This window comes from Falco punctatus, assembly GCF_963210335.1.
Source record: "Falco punctatus genome assembly, chromosome: 14".
Taxonomy (NCBI): Eukaryota; Metazoa; Chordata; class Aves; order Falconiformes; family Falconidae; genus Falco; species Falco punctatus.
The window spans coordinates 4457571-4472982 of NC_137594.1; the positions used below are offsets into that span (position 1 = coordinate 4457571).

The 15412-nt window shown below is 42.3% G+C and overlaps 1 protein-coding gene across 16 annotated transcripts in view; it reads right to left on the reverse strand.

Annotated features, from left to right (window-relative positions):
* The window catches only part of KLHL36 (kelch like family member 36), a 100648-nt gene that overhangs the window by 42072 nt on the left and 43164 nt on the right, over window positions 1-15412 (reverse strand). The window lies entirely within an intron of this gene.

A 15412-nucleotide genomic window follows, 5' to 3' on the forward strand; every position in this document is an offset into this window, starting at 1 on the left:
TTTCTGCTCTGAAAGGCAGAGGTGACCACAGCGCATATGACACACTTTTTGTTCAGCAGCTCTACATCTAAATTTCCAGCACCAAAATGCCAAGTGGGAATTGTAATTAGGTCAAAGAGAATTTCACACCCACGTAAAATAAACGTAGAGAGGTCAGGAACAGATCTGGGAGCAAGAGCGACACTTTCAGAGTGAAGTTTTGCAGCTTCCTTCACAGGGTTACATGGGGTGTTACAATTCTGGACTGAACTTACTAGAAGTTGCCCTGGAAGAAGGGAAACGGTTAGTTTTTTTACAGGACTGACAGCAGGGACAGGCATAACTAACAGGAAAGAGCTTTGCAGAGAGCTTGCAGTGATCTGAGGCTTTGCCTTGCTGGTTCAGTGACCACAGCAAACTTTTATTTGACAGCTTGTGGGGGTACTGAGACAACAATCTCAGTCTGGTCTAGAAGCCTGTCAGCAGTGTCGCAAGAAATTCATCTGCACCTGCTGTGGTGTGGGGTTTGGTGCACTGCTCGAGCAAGAGCTCAGCACAGAGGCAAACCAGCTTTCTCAGCCACTTGAAGACATCTCAAAGACAAAGCAGAGCACTTCTGCTGCCTTTGGTGAGCTGGCTCCAGGGATGGAGGAAGCAAAAGCACCACCCCCTCTTCGGTTGCTTTGCTATTCTCAGTCAGCATATGCCTCCTACAGAGTATTTTTCTGAAGACTTTCTAAATCTTTTCTAGATAATTGTCTCCTCCAGGTAACTTCCCCAGGTGAGTCTGTTCCATGCCCTCTTTGACAGCCACTGTTGGGGCCCAGTGCCCTGCATCTGGGGCTGACACCAGCAGTGGCTGGATGGGCTTGTGCCTCCCTTAGAGTTTCTCCTGACTTCTGCAGTGGTTTGAAGCAGGACTCCAAAGTACCCATACAAGCAAACCATCCCATTTGCCCTTAGTGCAGTTCACAGAACATGTAAGATGCTGTATTCCCTCTTTGAATCGCCTCTGTGGTGTACCGGCACATGTGGTCTAATTCTGAGCACAGGAATTATCAGGCTTGCAGTCGCTAGCACAGCAATTGCATGAGCAACATTAGACACACATGAGAAAAATGAGGAAGAGAAGGAATTACTCATTTGTGATAAGACATCAGGATAAAACCTTATGGCAAAAAATAGCCTAATGAATTATACTAGTAACAGAGAATTAGTGGGGTTTTGTTTTGTTTCCAGCCTCAATTTCATCTTCTTGGGCAGCCTACATAGCAATACCATCTTGCTAATGCTCTGAAGAACTTCGCAGGGAAAAAAACAGGATGAGCTGTACAAAAACATTGCTGCTGGTCTGTTTCACTAGAGCACAGTTGGTCAGTTCTGAAAAACACACCGGGGAGTTCTTGTTTGTACAGTCCTGTTGCTCTAACAACACTGCAACAGCCAAGTTAATCAAGACCCTGCTTGTCGAACCCTCAGTCAACTATACAATTATCTTTGTCACAAAGAATGTCTTGGAAACACACCCAGCCCCAACCCCAGCCCCAGCCCAAGCCCAAGCTGATGAACGTACATCCCAGGTGGCTGCCTAGGAGGTGTTTGGGGCAAAATGTGTTTCAAGAATTCAGTGCTTCCCTCCCTCTCTATTCATCGCTCCCGTAAGAGTAATCTGAATTAGACATTAAATGGCTCTGTTTTAAAAATGTTGATTATACTTTGGCATTACCAAATGGTCTTCATTTTCCTCCAGGGAGTGACTTTATTGGTGTTATGTCAAACCCTTATGTTTGTAATAGGAGCAGCTCAGCTAGTCACAGGGGCTACATGCGCCTGGTGTAACTCAATCTGCTCTGCAGGCTAAAACTTATCTCTGGGGTCTGCTGTTGCTTGGCTGGAAAAGTATTTACCCCACAGTGTTCACATGCATTATCCTGCCTTGGTAATAATTAAGAATGCAAGAAACAATTGACAAAAACTGAGCAGAAGAAAGACTGGCACATGAAGAGTAAAAGCATAAGACCAATTACTCATGGTGCATTTGGGATCTCATGCTTGGCGTATCACAATAACGCAACATAAATTGGAAATTGTATCTATTTTAAGACTCCAGGCCTTCTCAGTATCATCCTTCACAGCATATTAGTGTATCTAAATGTCTACAAGTAGCTGATGCTCTGATCAGATATATTAGGGACTCTGTTAGGGACTGTATTTTGCACCCGGAGTGGTAGAGACAAAGAAGGAATTAAGAATCCCTATTTTTTCTGTAACACTTCTCATCAGGCAGCCTCAGAGTGTTTCAGAAAGATTAGCATAAATGAGACCATACTGTTGTTCCTGGAGCACAATACCCTTGTTTAGGAAAGTTTTGGTTTTTTTTTAACCATGGAATTGAAGCAAAAATAGCAGCCTATGTATTCCAGGGCCCTGCAGCTCAGCCTCTTAACACGTGCATTCCTCACCTTATCAGAGCAATGCTGATAACACTCCATCCTGGGATTGATGCTAACAACCATATGACACATGGGGTATTTTTTTTTCATTTTTACTGTATTTTTTTGATAGCCAGGTGCCCTGTTTAGTGTCCATTTAGTATTCAAAGCCTGCTTTTGCCTTATCAGCCCTTTCATCAGGCTTTAAAGACCTGCTGCTGCACAAAGGCTTGTGGGCTGCGTTACAGGAGCCTGCGGTGTCCCTTGTGCTGCAGCTCAGTGGGGACTTTGCCGTATGTCGAGGCTTGGGGCCCGGGAGAGTCTGCTCCGCTCCGACAAAGCGAGAGGGAGATGTGAGCGGCAGCGACAGCACGCTGGGGGCTGTGTCTGGCAAGGAACAGATTGAAACGGTTCAATGGCTGCTTTATATTTGGCATCGCCAAAGGATTTTCTATTCTTCCACATTACAAGAGCAGCAGATATGAGGCAGCACCCACTTTTAGCAGGGAGGGAGCAACAGAGCTGAGCAAAATATCCTCCAAAATCTTCTTGATTAATACAGGGAGTCAGAGATGGCAGATGACTTCATTTTAGCAGGCCCAGATCGGGGGCCCTTTTATGCAGTGCAGTCAGACGGTTGCTAAGGGATGGGTGAATGGGTGACCCCCCCAAGACTTATTTAGGAGGCCATGGTAGCCATCAGGGAGAAAATGCTCGGTACCAGGGGCGAAGTTGTGGCTTGAGCATGAGAGATGGCGAGGCTGCTCTGAGTCATCACAGGCTGCAACACGTGAACAGCAAATTCTCACTCCAAGGAGCGAGTGGGCTTTTGCAGAATAGAAAATAGCTGAACCAGGCAACCCTGGCTGCACCAACCAGCCATGGAAACCGACGGCGTCTTCTGTGTGTGTTTTTATAGACTGCTGTCCCAAAGAGTACATAATGCCAGATTACTGGCTGGTGTTAAGTAGGCTCTGCTGTACAGACCCCTGGGGTGATCTAATCTCTCCAGCTTGAATTGTTGCAGTTATTTGGTAACAAGGCACTGGAGGAGCTGCAGAGAGGGTTGAAGGGGAGATGCAAGATACTTTGTGCATTACAGTGCGAGCCTAGCTCAGTTCAGTGCTCCACGCCACAGCACAAAAAGGGACATTGTTTAATCGCCGTCAATACATGAGCTATAAACTCTGTTCCAGGCGTGACGACAGCAGCTCATTTTCTTGCCTCGTCCCCGGCGGACACGCTTCCGCTTACTCCTGGCACTGCATCTCTTACAGTCCTGGTGCTGCCTGGGGGGGGCTGGAGGGAGGGAACCAGGGGATCTCTCACAATTTTCCCCAGACTGGAACCATGGGCTTGTGGAAGTAGAATACATCACGTACTGAGCTATGAAGTGAGACCTCCTCCACCTCCAAATCTCACACTTCTGGGACCTCTCTGGTGCATAATGGGGGCAGGGTGTTAATGCAGTCCTCATCTAAGGCTCGGCTTTGTGGCCCAGTGAGGCAAAACACTGGGTGATGCTTTAAGTGCTGCGTATTGCTGGGTGGGAACAAGCGCAATAAAAGACCATTCACAGCCCGCTCAGGCCTTAATCCCCGGAGTGGTACAGTCTTTCCTAGTGTGATTTGCACCTATGCTGGCGATCCATCTGCTAAAAACACGGTCTCTTCAGCTTTCATAGACATCTGTTTCTGGCCCAGAGTAGCTCACTTTGCTCATCTTACAATGACGGATTGATTTGTGTAAGTTTATCAGGGCTGGGAAACAACGAGAAACCTTACAAGATATTTCACCTCTCTCCCTCCTTCCCCCATCAAAATGTCCAATAAGGTTTTTCATTAACCTTAAGACATCTTCAGAATGAAAGCGCATTTCCATGTAAATGCAGCTGAAGGGAAACAAACAGCATCTGTTCTGCAAATATTAAATGCAGGCAGATGAATAGACTTATCTCCTTTATCACGATTAGCCACATTTCTGCCTTGTAATTTTGGTCTATCACTCAACAGAAACTGTAATCAGGATGTAATACATCCTATTGGCAAATTACAGCAATGCAGCTGTTCAAGGCAGCAGCTGAACCCTTCGGCAATTTAAACTAGGTTTTATTACACCCAGGGCAAGACTCCAGTAAGTGTATTAGTGACATGATTTTAAAATAATAAGAGTTGAGCTGTAGCACTGAAGTTAATTCTGACGTCGGTTTTGATGGGGGGAAGTGTTTTGCCAAAATCAGAAATCAAACAGGTCTCAGGGGTGTCTGCAGCGGAGTCAGAGCTCAGAGCAAAGGAGCTGTGGTGAGATCACCCCTATGGGAAGGTGTGAATGCTGCCTTCTCATGATGATTTCTCAGTTACTATGCACCAAGAAAAGTTTCATGTGAGCAAATTTATATAAAAGCTGACTGACTACAGAATACAGGGCTCAGAAAAGACTTAAAGCTGTGACAACGCCTGAATTTCCAGCTCTCTTCCATCTAGAACGTAACAATGAAGGGTGTGTTACCATACCAAGGAGCAGGAAAGTGTATTTAACTTAAAATTACAATGTTTCAATTTTGCCAAGTTCCAAACCAAAACAAAAACAACAGCTGTCACAACACTTGAAAGCAGAAACCCTGCAAAAACCCCTGAAGTCCTATGCAAAAATTACTAGCATTTTTTCGGAAAAAGGATCATAACTCTTTATCGTAAAATGGTATTAATGTTATAAAGCGACAAATTATTCTGTTATCTGTAGCCTATTAAAAGCATTTGAAAATAACTAGTAAGAATAGAGAGAAGCACTATACTCTCTTCTAGATGAAAAGTGACTCTTGTCTATTTTGCAATGAAAGGCTTTCAGTGTGCATATTAATGTATCGGTGTTCACTGTACTACCTAGACAAGCAGCTGTTTTCAATATCCTTGTGTTGGCTGTCATCAGATACCACATGCTGTTTGAAAATGTTTTGACTTTTTTTTTTCCCCCAACAACTTCAGTTCAGGTGTAATTACAGGGTTAATGGGAAATATTTCAGACAGAATCACAAAACACTTTTAAAGTCAGAAATAAGCACTTCCTTTCTCTTTAAAGCTGTTTTCCAGGAAGCATTTTGCATCTAGCTGTATCTTCCTTTTAACACACTTAGGCAAACTTTCTGGAGAATCCTTAAGCTTCCAGAATTGCACTGCACTGGGTTAATATGGATGCAATTATGGAGTGATGTGATAGAGAATCTCAACAACGATCCATACACAGCAGTGTATCTTGTATCAGAGCTGTAAATCAGAAACACTACAAAATTTATTACCTTTATCTTCCTTATTTAAAAGCTAGAACCTGTCAGATGAAACCATAAATCTGCTAGATGGCTCTCCTTGCATCAAGCCTCTTAATGTTCCAGTTCATGTTTGTTTCTGAAAACTCTCTGCCAACATTTCATTTTCCTCTCATACTGATACTTAATGCCTTAAGTGCTTGGAAAGATAAACACTGGCTTTAAGCAGTACAATCTCATGATCAGTTTATCTAAGGATTATTACACGAGTGCACGGAGGAGTCAGTCATAAATTGAGCACATTTTTGCCCTAGCTGGTGACAAAATTGCAGTGAATGGGATGGCACATTCCAAAAATCACGGACCTGAGACACAGAGGAGATTCAACAATTTTATCCAAATAACAAAACCTACTGCGATGGGGCATCAGACTATGCAAATGTGAACCATGCTCCCTGGTGCTGGGGGTGAAGAGAGAAGCTGACGTTTTGCCAGGGGCTGAACTGGTATCTTGTAGCTGAGTGCAACATGACAGAACAAGAATCAGTGGCTCAGGGCTGAAGACAGACAAATTGAAACAGCAAACTAGACACGCATTTTTATAAGGGAAGGTGATTAAGCTCTGGGAGAGACAGTCAAGGCAATTGATTGATTCACCATTTTTGCTACCACGCAAAGCAAGAATGTGCTTTTTCTGGAATAGGTGTTTGAAGAAAACACCAATTATTGGGCTCAACAAACAGGGGAAATACAATTGCTGCTGCGCACAGATGATTAGATTTGATCTTATCTCTTTTCTGAACTTCGAGCGCTTTACTGTCTCAAGTACGGTAATACAAGAGCTGATTCAAAATGCATTTTCTCTGAACTCAGATGCATTTGCAGTCACAGGGCATAAATGAGCCAGCTCTACCCTAGACTGAGCGAATGGACAGAGAAAACAGCTGAAATAGTCATGTCTTAAAGTGTTACAGCTGGATCCAAAGACAAAACTCGCCTCTCATAGCCATAAGGTTCTCAGCCTTGGATAAGGATACACAAGCCTTTGTTTGCAATAGTGCTTTTTTTTCCTTTTGGCACCATTTTGAATAGATTAAGTTGTCTGAAGTAGGGTTTATGACTTATGCCAAACGCTACTTTCAGCACAGCCAGAAAAGCTGAAGCCTTCCAGTGGGAAAAGAATTTAAGAATTGGTGTGGAATAAAATTAAACCAGCACAAGCTCATCCTCTTAAATGTAAACCAGGCAATAAACCAAGAAAGTTTGGCTTTAGTGCACGTTGGCCTGAAATTTAAAAAGGAGTCTACATGATGTGCTGGGGAATAGCTCCAATAGAAATGTAAGGGCAGATTAAAACAAGGTATGGAACTAGTCGGTCACTGGCCCCCAGCCACCTGCTCTGCTCTCCTGGCAAACACTGCCACCCTAGACAACTGCCTCTAATCTGCTTGCAGATCACTGAGTTTTCCTCTCAGCAGATTAGCAGAAACTAGAAGTCTCTGAGCAGAATAAAAAGCAAGAACACAAAAAGCCTTCCCTTAACCCAGAGGTGCAAAATGGAGCAGCAACCCCAAATAGTGTCTGCGGACGTGGGTACAGAGGTTCTGGTTATAATCTTGCTATGGACACCATAAAGTAGGACCCTTCACTCAAAACAGGAGGGCACAATGCTCAAAAACTGAAGTCAAAGCAGTGAAATGTGTGCTCAAGTTTCTGTCTTTTCCGTTCGAGCATTTATACTGCTCCCAGTAAGTCAATCTCACTGTTTGCAGACTGAATGAGTGTCCCTTACCAACCCCTTACGCAGCGTATGAGGAAAGGGGAGGAGGTTGCTCACTGGTTATTTTGCATAACAAATCCTGTGCAAAATTATTATGATTAAATCTTAAACTAAGGTCAGAAGAGTCCTGTTAGGGCAACTGCCAATTAATTCTTGCTCTGTTAATGCAACCATGCCTAATATTAATGCACAGATTACAGGTTTTCATTCTGAAAGGATATTTTTTTGGCAAGTTCTAAAATCTGGTTAGTGGAGAAAACCCATGTTCTGAGTTTACCAGCTTGCAAACACCCCACACAGGGCAAAATTCTCCTGGGGTTTAGCTTTATTGGAAACGTAAAACATAACAAAACAGCTTTCACTGTAAACTTCCTTTCCAAGCTTAACTCTTCCCAAGGTTGCTCCCTGGTGACACTTCCATGCCAGTTTGCAATTTTTCTCTTTTATTTGGTTGCAACTTGTAAAACCAATCTGCAAGTGTGATCCAGCAATAATTATATTGTTCCGTTATGCAGGGTTCAGTATTTGAATTGAGGACAGCTCTGCCTTTACGAGCAGGTTGTCAGAATTACTGCCCAGTTACAAGTTATCTTCTCAAATATACACAAATAATTCTTCTGGATTCACATTTTACTACATTATTTATACCAAGAGCTGTCAAAGCAAGAACAGACTTGAGTCCTTCCTGAAAACTGGAACTAATTTCAGTTTGGGAATACATTTTCCTAATGAAAAACACGTTAGAGGCAAGGATGTTTTCGAAGCAACTGGTTCTGGCATGTTACACTTCGAAACTAAAGATAAGTTTTTTTCTAAAAAGATTCCATAAGATTCACACATTCTTGGGAAAACAAAAGATCTTTTTGTATGTGTGTGAAAATGGACCCATTTCTGGACCAAGAAATCCAAGCTAACAAACAAATCTCCAATGGCGATAGATCATTTGGGGACTTCTTTACAGTGTAGGTTCTTGGACCATTCATAGCAGTGATTTTTGAAATTCTTTGCTTTTGAAAGGTTCTTTGTGAGGGAAATGTGGTTTAGATTGAATCAGGGATATGGGAGCTGGAATAGTAACAGGGTCCACTTTCTCATTAAACAGAGTACTTCTCATCTTACAAGCATGACAGACCAATATAAATCACAGATAGGTCTGAAATTCAGTATTTGAATCCACAGCCAGATTTGACCTTCAAGCAAAGGGAGAAGGCACATCCACAATTTCAGATCCAATTCAGAAACCACTGAACGTTAAGAGGGGACCGGAGAGCTCCTGCTTCAGCAGCCTGGTGTATGAGATCAATCAGTGCATGAGATGGATTCAGGAGAAATCTCCGTGGAGTCCTGAAAATACTTGAGAGACCTGAGAGTACTCCAGCTCTCCCAGGGAGCTCCAGTATTTTCCAGGACAGAACTGGTGAACTCTTATCTGTCTGCTCACGCACTTCCAGCTTCCCTGTGGACACCCTGTAGGTTGCTGCAGTGATTAACGAATGTACTTCCACAATTCCTTTGTGCAAGTAAGCTACAGCAATGTCTGCTATCCTTGTGTCATCTGACACAAGCTCTGTTTGTTACCCAATAATTGAAATATGTACCTCACTGTCCTCTTCTACGGAACAACAATCCTTTTCACTTCACCAGGCTTTCTGAGCAGATTATGTTTCAAGTCACAAACGTGGTGTGCTAAAAGCATCACCAAAGGAAATGTCTTATAAATAGTCATAGGGTACTGTGTTACCATCTCATTCTTTCAGAGAGGAAGATGATGTTCCTTTCAGCAATGAAGTACAGAAGAAATGAAAAAGACCTTTTGTTACAAGTCATCTGGTCCTTCTCTCTGTTCCTGTTGATTAAATGGATAGGAAAAAACAGGCTCAGAACTGTGATTATTTTTTTAATTGTGCATTCATAGTTTTATGTTGGATTCAACTACATGAATTATTACTGAGCTACATCTGTTAAAGAATATTGTCCAGGTAAAATCAGCATCTACTGGCTCCTGCTCAGCTGAAATCCATAGGCTGTTTGCCATCAGTTTTTATAGGACCAGATACAGGGATATTGCTGTAACGTGGAAGGGTAAAAAATTTGGACAGGCAGACAAACAGATACAATGTGTCTGTGTAAACTGAAGCCAAAGCTTCTCAGCCTCAAGCAAGACTGTGTTCTTAATTAAGCACAAAAAAGAAGGATAATTTGATTCAGAAGTAACATTATCTTTCCTCTAGCTCCTCTCACACCAGAAGGTACATTTGGTTTCACCATATTAAATCAATCGCACAGAGCATCAAGCATACATCTGCGATGCTGCAGAGCTTCTCCACTATGCTGGTTAAAAACGAGATCAGATTAATCTAGAGCACAGGGCCAGGTGTCCTGGACTAGTTTTCAAGCAGCGAGTGCTACAGAAAAGATGGCTGGAGGTTGGGCATCATGCTGGGTATCTGTTAAATTTAAATGGTGTTTCTCAGCAAGACCACCAAGCCAAGATGTTCTATTTTATGAGCTCAGGAAGAAACAATCACTAAAAGGAATGTATTATAGTCCCCTGACTTTGACAGCTTCATTGCTGCAGCATGGTTGCATTTTTATGCCTTCCTTTCAGTGTGACAGCTTCATACTGACTTACAAGGAGCAGCTTAACACCGACAACGGGTCACCTCCACTGGTGTGATTCCTCTAGTAGCTGTAATCTCCTCTTTGATGTAGTTCCTTGGAAAGTATTCTACACAATGAAACAGTTTTTCAGGATAACTTAGGAATGTACAAGTGATAAGATGTTGTTTGTTTTTTAGTCATCAATCTTTGCAAGGCCTATAAGAAAGGCTTTAAAGAGCAGCAATATTTTCTGTATTTGCTTACTACCCAGTGATAAGGGAGAAGACGTACAGAGTTCCTGCTTTTCCATCCCACATGGACATCACAGTGCAGCAGAGGACAAATGATGGTACAGACTGCATCACCTAAATAGTTTTTATTTCCTTTTGCTCACCCATGGATCAGCAGAGAGAGGTAGCTGGATTCAGAGGACACAATCAGGGCATCTAAATTAGCATTTAACTTTTCTCTAACTTCAGTGCTTGGGATGATCTGTTTGGACATTGATAAGGTTAGGGATCAGTTAATTTCCCCAAACTGCTGAAGACACATAAAACCCAAAGTTCTCAACACAGTTCATCACAATAAAACAATCATTCCCTTCAGGAGCAACAAGCAATACACAATTTTATCAGAGACTTGAGTTATCTTCTGTCCCAAATTCCAGATTAACTTTGAGCAATTAGCAGGGATGTCCTTAGTGGCCATTTACTCAGTTTTTCTCTCCCTTCATAGCACAAAACCAGTGAGAAAACGATACAGATGGGTGATGGCAGCAGCATCCGTACACACACAGATCATAAAAGCAAGCCAAACTCTCAGAAGCGCACCCTCTTCAGCATCACCGTAGCAGACAAGTGTTGCCCTGGGACTCCAGCTGCCCAGTATATGCAGACATTGCTGCCACCTCACCTTGAATATCTTCTAAGTGCCAAGGCCAGCATTCCATCGTTAGTATGACTAATCTACAGCAGCCTGGATTTTAAAGGGAAGCTCCCACACCGCACTGAAGGAAGATGGTGGCTACATATTCAGAAATTTATCTCTAGGAGTTTGTAGCTGACGTGTTATATCGTAAATGAGATGGTTGGGATTAGGCTGGGTGGAGCAGGTCTAGGGCTGAACTGCTGACTGGGGGCTAGATCACAAATTCCTTGGTGGAGGGACTGCTTTTCCATGGCTGTACAACTCTTTAAACCACATCAGCCTTTGTTCATGAGTGGACTTTGAGGTGCTGCCGCAACTGATGCATGGAAGCTTTTTCAGTGGAAAACCCAGCAATAGTTACACATAAGCCAGCCTGACAAAGGAATGAAATGTGTTCAGAAAAAATAACTGACCCCAAAAGCATCACCAAAGGTGATGAAGCAGAAGGTGAAAGGGAGGTTGGTTTTGAAGAGAAAACGTTCACAAGGCTTTTGGAAACAGAGGTGCATAGAGGAGACTATTTGACATTTACTAGAATATTATTAGTGAGAAAATTAATTCAATAGCCACAATTCTCTATGTGTCCAACACCCTGGGAAATTTGACGTTAACATTTACGAACAGGCATGCATTTTCTCCCTCATTGAAGTATTTTCCCTCTTCTATTTTCAAACCACTCTGGAACGCTCAGATAACCCAACTCCGTAACTCAATCCCAGCAGGAGACTATTTAATAAGAATCTTTTTAAGATAAATCTTTTCTACAAAGGTGGAAATGAGGCAATACCCTACAGTCTTTTTCAAAAGAAACAGCATCAGAGAAGTTAGATGTGGAAAAATCTTTTTTGATCATCCTAGCCCCTCTCTCATTACTGGAGCATACAGGACTCCAGACTGTCTGCCCAGAACACAAGTGACAGAGGTGCAGCTGTGGTGTGTGATATACGATTATGGCAATCACTGAGACTCATCTGGAGACCCCTGAATTTCATTATTCTGTTCCACATCATTGCCACTGACCCTGTAATGTCCTTGCACCTACTCAGATCTGTCTGAGGGTGGTTTCGAGTTATTTTCATTGTTGAAGGGCCACAACAAGAGCTGGGGCTTGTGTTACAGCTGTTATGTTTGCCTTTCTGCACCTCACGATGGTAATAGCAAGGGCAGGTAACAGAGGAACCTGCTTTGTCTGCTCTGGTTTAACAAAAAATCCTCTCTACTGGTGTATCCTCATGTGTCCAAATATACTTATTTCTTGAGCGGGCCCGACTGTAATATAATTTGCCATCTGACACAAGAGTTCAGTTTATTGCTGGTTCCTGAAAAGCCCCTGGGTTGAAGGCTGTGTCTTGTTCTGGCAGAATCAAATAGTTTAATTTTGCTCAGCCGCAGGCAATGGTAGTTGTGCTCGACTTCTCCAGCTGACTGAGTTAGCATTTTCTGGCCCCATATCTTGCTTTGAACTGAACCAGCAATGGGACTGTGCATGCGTCAGACAGTTTGCAATGTCTGTACTGGTATAGGTTTGCATTTTATTTTGTACTATGGAGAATTGCCCTTGCCTATGTAAGGCATTTTGGTAGTTGAGTTGTTGTTTATTTGCTATCTTCACCTTATAATATGCTGAGCACATTCTCTCCAGCCTTCAGAATTTCTTTTCTTAAAAGTCAAGAAGAAACATTTTGACACTTCCCCTCAGCAGGTGTTTCTGGCCAGGTATTTCTGGCCCTTGAGTGACATTAGCATCCCACTCGTGTGCGTATGTGCCTGTGGAAAGCCAAGCATGCTAGGCTCTCCCGAGACTTGCTTTTGCTCTCCTCCTTTCTTCAGCTGTGACTTACACCACAGAGAAACATCACTCCCCTGTCAGATTAGCAATCCTCAAACAGAAAATCTTCAGGCTTTGGACGTCACTTTACAAGCAGGAAAATCAACAAAGTGAAAAATGTGCAAGGTCTCATGTACTGTCCAACAGCCCAAATTGCCAGAAAACAGGAACTGAAAATCTTTTCAGTTTATTCATTAATGCCTCTCTCTCTCCCCCACACACCCACAAGGTAACAGGATAATAGGATATACATTCTATTTTGTTTTGACTGTATTTCAAACGATGAAAGTTTTTAAACATAGCCACAGTGTCAGAAAACACCCGTTGTTGAATGAACTTACCACTACTGTCTCAAAGTGTGCAGCAAAAGGCAAAACCTTTGATTAGGCAGGGTGTAAACACACCGATGCGCACATGATACTTCGTTCAGAGGTACTGCCTTATGTTTGCACAGTGTAAGGTGAGCCACTTCTGGCTGCTGTATTTTCCAACCCTGCAGCTGATACCTTTTCCAAGTTCAATGAAAGTTGTGTTATGCCACAGGACAAACCAAACAACCGATTCTGTTTTTTTATTCTCCTTGCAAGTGCACTTGCAGCAACTTTTTGTTTTGCATCAAACCCTCACGGGATCCTGCAAGCTGTTGTCTTTTATGACGTGCTCTGGTCTCACATTTCAACCAGTTGAAAAATAATCCGAGAGCTTGGTCCTTCCCCAGCTTTTGTTGTGGTAGGCAGTCACCTTTCCTCAGGCACTCAGGAAACCATTAGTTGTGTCTTTATCTTCAGACACTAGGCACTTCCCTATCTGTTAAGAGTTTTCCAGAGTTCCACTGGGTGCTAATAAATCAGGGACAAGGTCTGCAGGAAATAAAAACCCTAACATTTTGCACCATCCACTTAAAAATGATCTAGAGCCTTGGCAGAAGGGTAAGAAAGCCATTTTGGTTTGTACTTTTTCTGCACATTACAATGAGGCCAAGAGGCATTTGCTGTGTCTCTAAAGTGATCTGCACTGATGAACCGCTGCTGAGATAAAGATTGACTCCCTGAAAGACATCAATGATGAGGGAGGGCAAAGATGAAGAAGCACTAGGCAGGGAGAATACAAGGGAGCAACTAAAACCCATGGATATGGCAAGTGAGACACTGCCAGCATTGGGCGGTCTGTCACCCTGCCTTTTTACCTTTTTGGTGTGATGAGTATTAGCTAGACTTTTTTTCAGATGATACTTCACAGAAACAGACAAAAAGCAAATCAACACAATTAGCTTCCTCATCACTACAACATCCTGCATTCTCCACTCCCACTGTTGTGGCTGACTGACCTCAGGGGCATAAACATGAATTTGAATTCCAGGATGCCCAGACAAGAGAATCCTCCATGCTTATCCTTTTCCAACTCAACTTCCTGGCATGACGCTATGCTGTGGTTTGAGAATAGATGGTCACAAGTTACAAAAAAGGAAATTCTGATCAAATCCAAGGGGAAAAAAATGTTCACAAAAAGAGTGATGAAGCTCTAGAAAAGGGATCCAGAGAGGCTGTGGAATCTCAGTTCTTGCAGAATTTCAAAATCTGTGAGGACAAGGTCTTCCACAACCTGATCTAACTCAAAAATTAGCTCTGCTTTGAGCAGGAGTGTGGAACGCATGGCCTGCAGAGTCCCTTCTAACTTCAGTTTCTCTATAAGGCCATAATTCCAAATTTGCTTTATTCTGAAGTGAAAAAAAAAACCCCACAAAAAGTTGTGATGCTTCTAGAAAAGCAAATTATTTTTTTACAAACACAAACTGCTTTGTGCTCATTTCGATTCAAGACTTGTACATGTGCAAGAAGCTGTTGAAATTGTGTCTAAACAGTGACACATTTCTTTTATTGTTATTTCTTTAAAAAGTAATAAATTTAAAAAATGAAACAATTCAGCTTGTCTTTTTAAATTTTTTTTAATTTTTTTTTAATTTCTTTTCTTCAGAGTTACATTGAATTGACACATTCCTGGAGGTTTTCATTTTGCAAAAGCAGCATGTTCCAAGGAATTTGTGCCCCATAGGAAAATTATCTACTTGCATCCGGTAATTGTTCTATTTTTCACTTTGAAAAGACCTCAGTTTGATCAGTTCAGCTTTCCTATGCCGGTTTACATTTACTTCCAACAGGAAGACATGTCTGTCAACAGAGTATTCTGCTAGTAATTGGAAACCTAATCCAACATGCAATATATTTTTCTTTTTCTAGCACATTGCAAGAATGGGAAAAGGGCATTTTGGACAAATTAGAAGAATTAATATGAATGTGTTTCACATACTAGGCATTGTTGAATTGCCATAGCAATTATCTCCATGGAGATTTCTAAAATACCAGTTCCTGGGTACAATGGTAAATGTTTCCACTGTTGATCAGAGACTTATCCGGAGACCCCCGAATTTGTCAGTAATATGTGTATCTTAGGGGCCCTGGGTTTCAAAGAAAGTAGATTTAGCTTGGATGCAGTTGTTCAAAGTTCAGTTTAATTCACTTTCACTGTTTTCACTCAGCATGAAAATTTCAATTATTCCATTTACTTTAGTCAAAAGAAGATGACAAGAAATGGGGTGGCTCAGA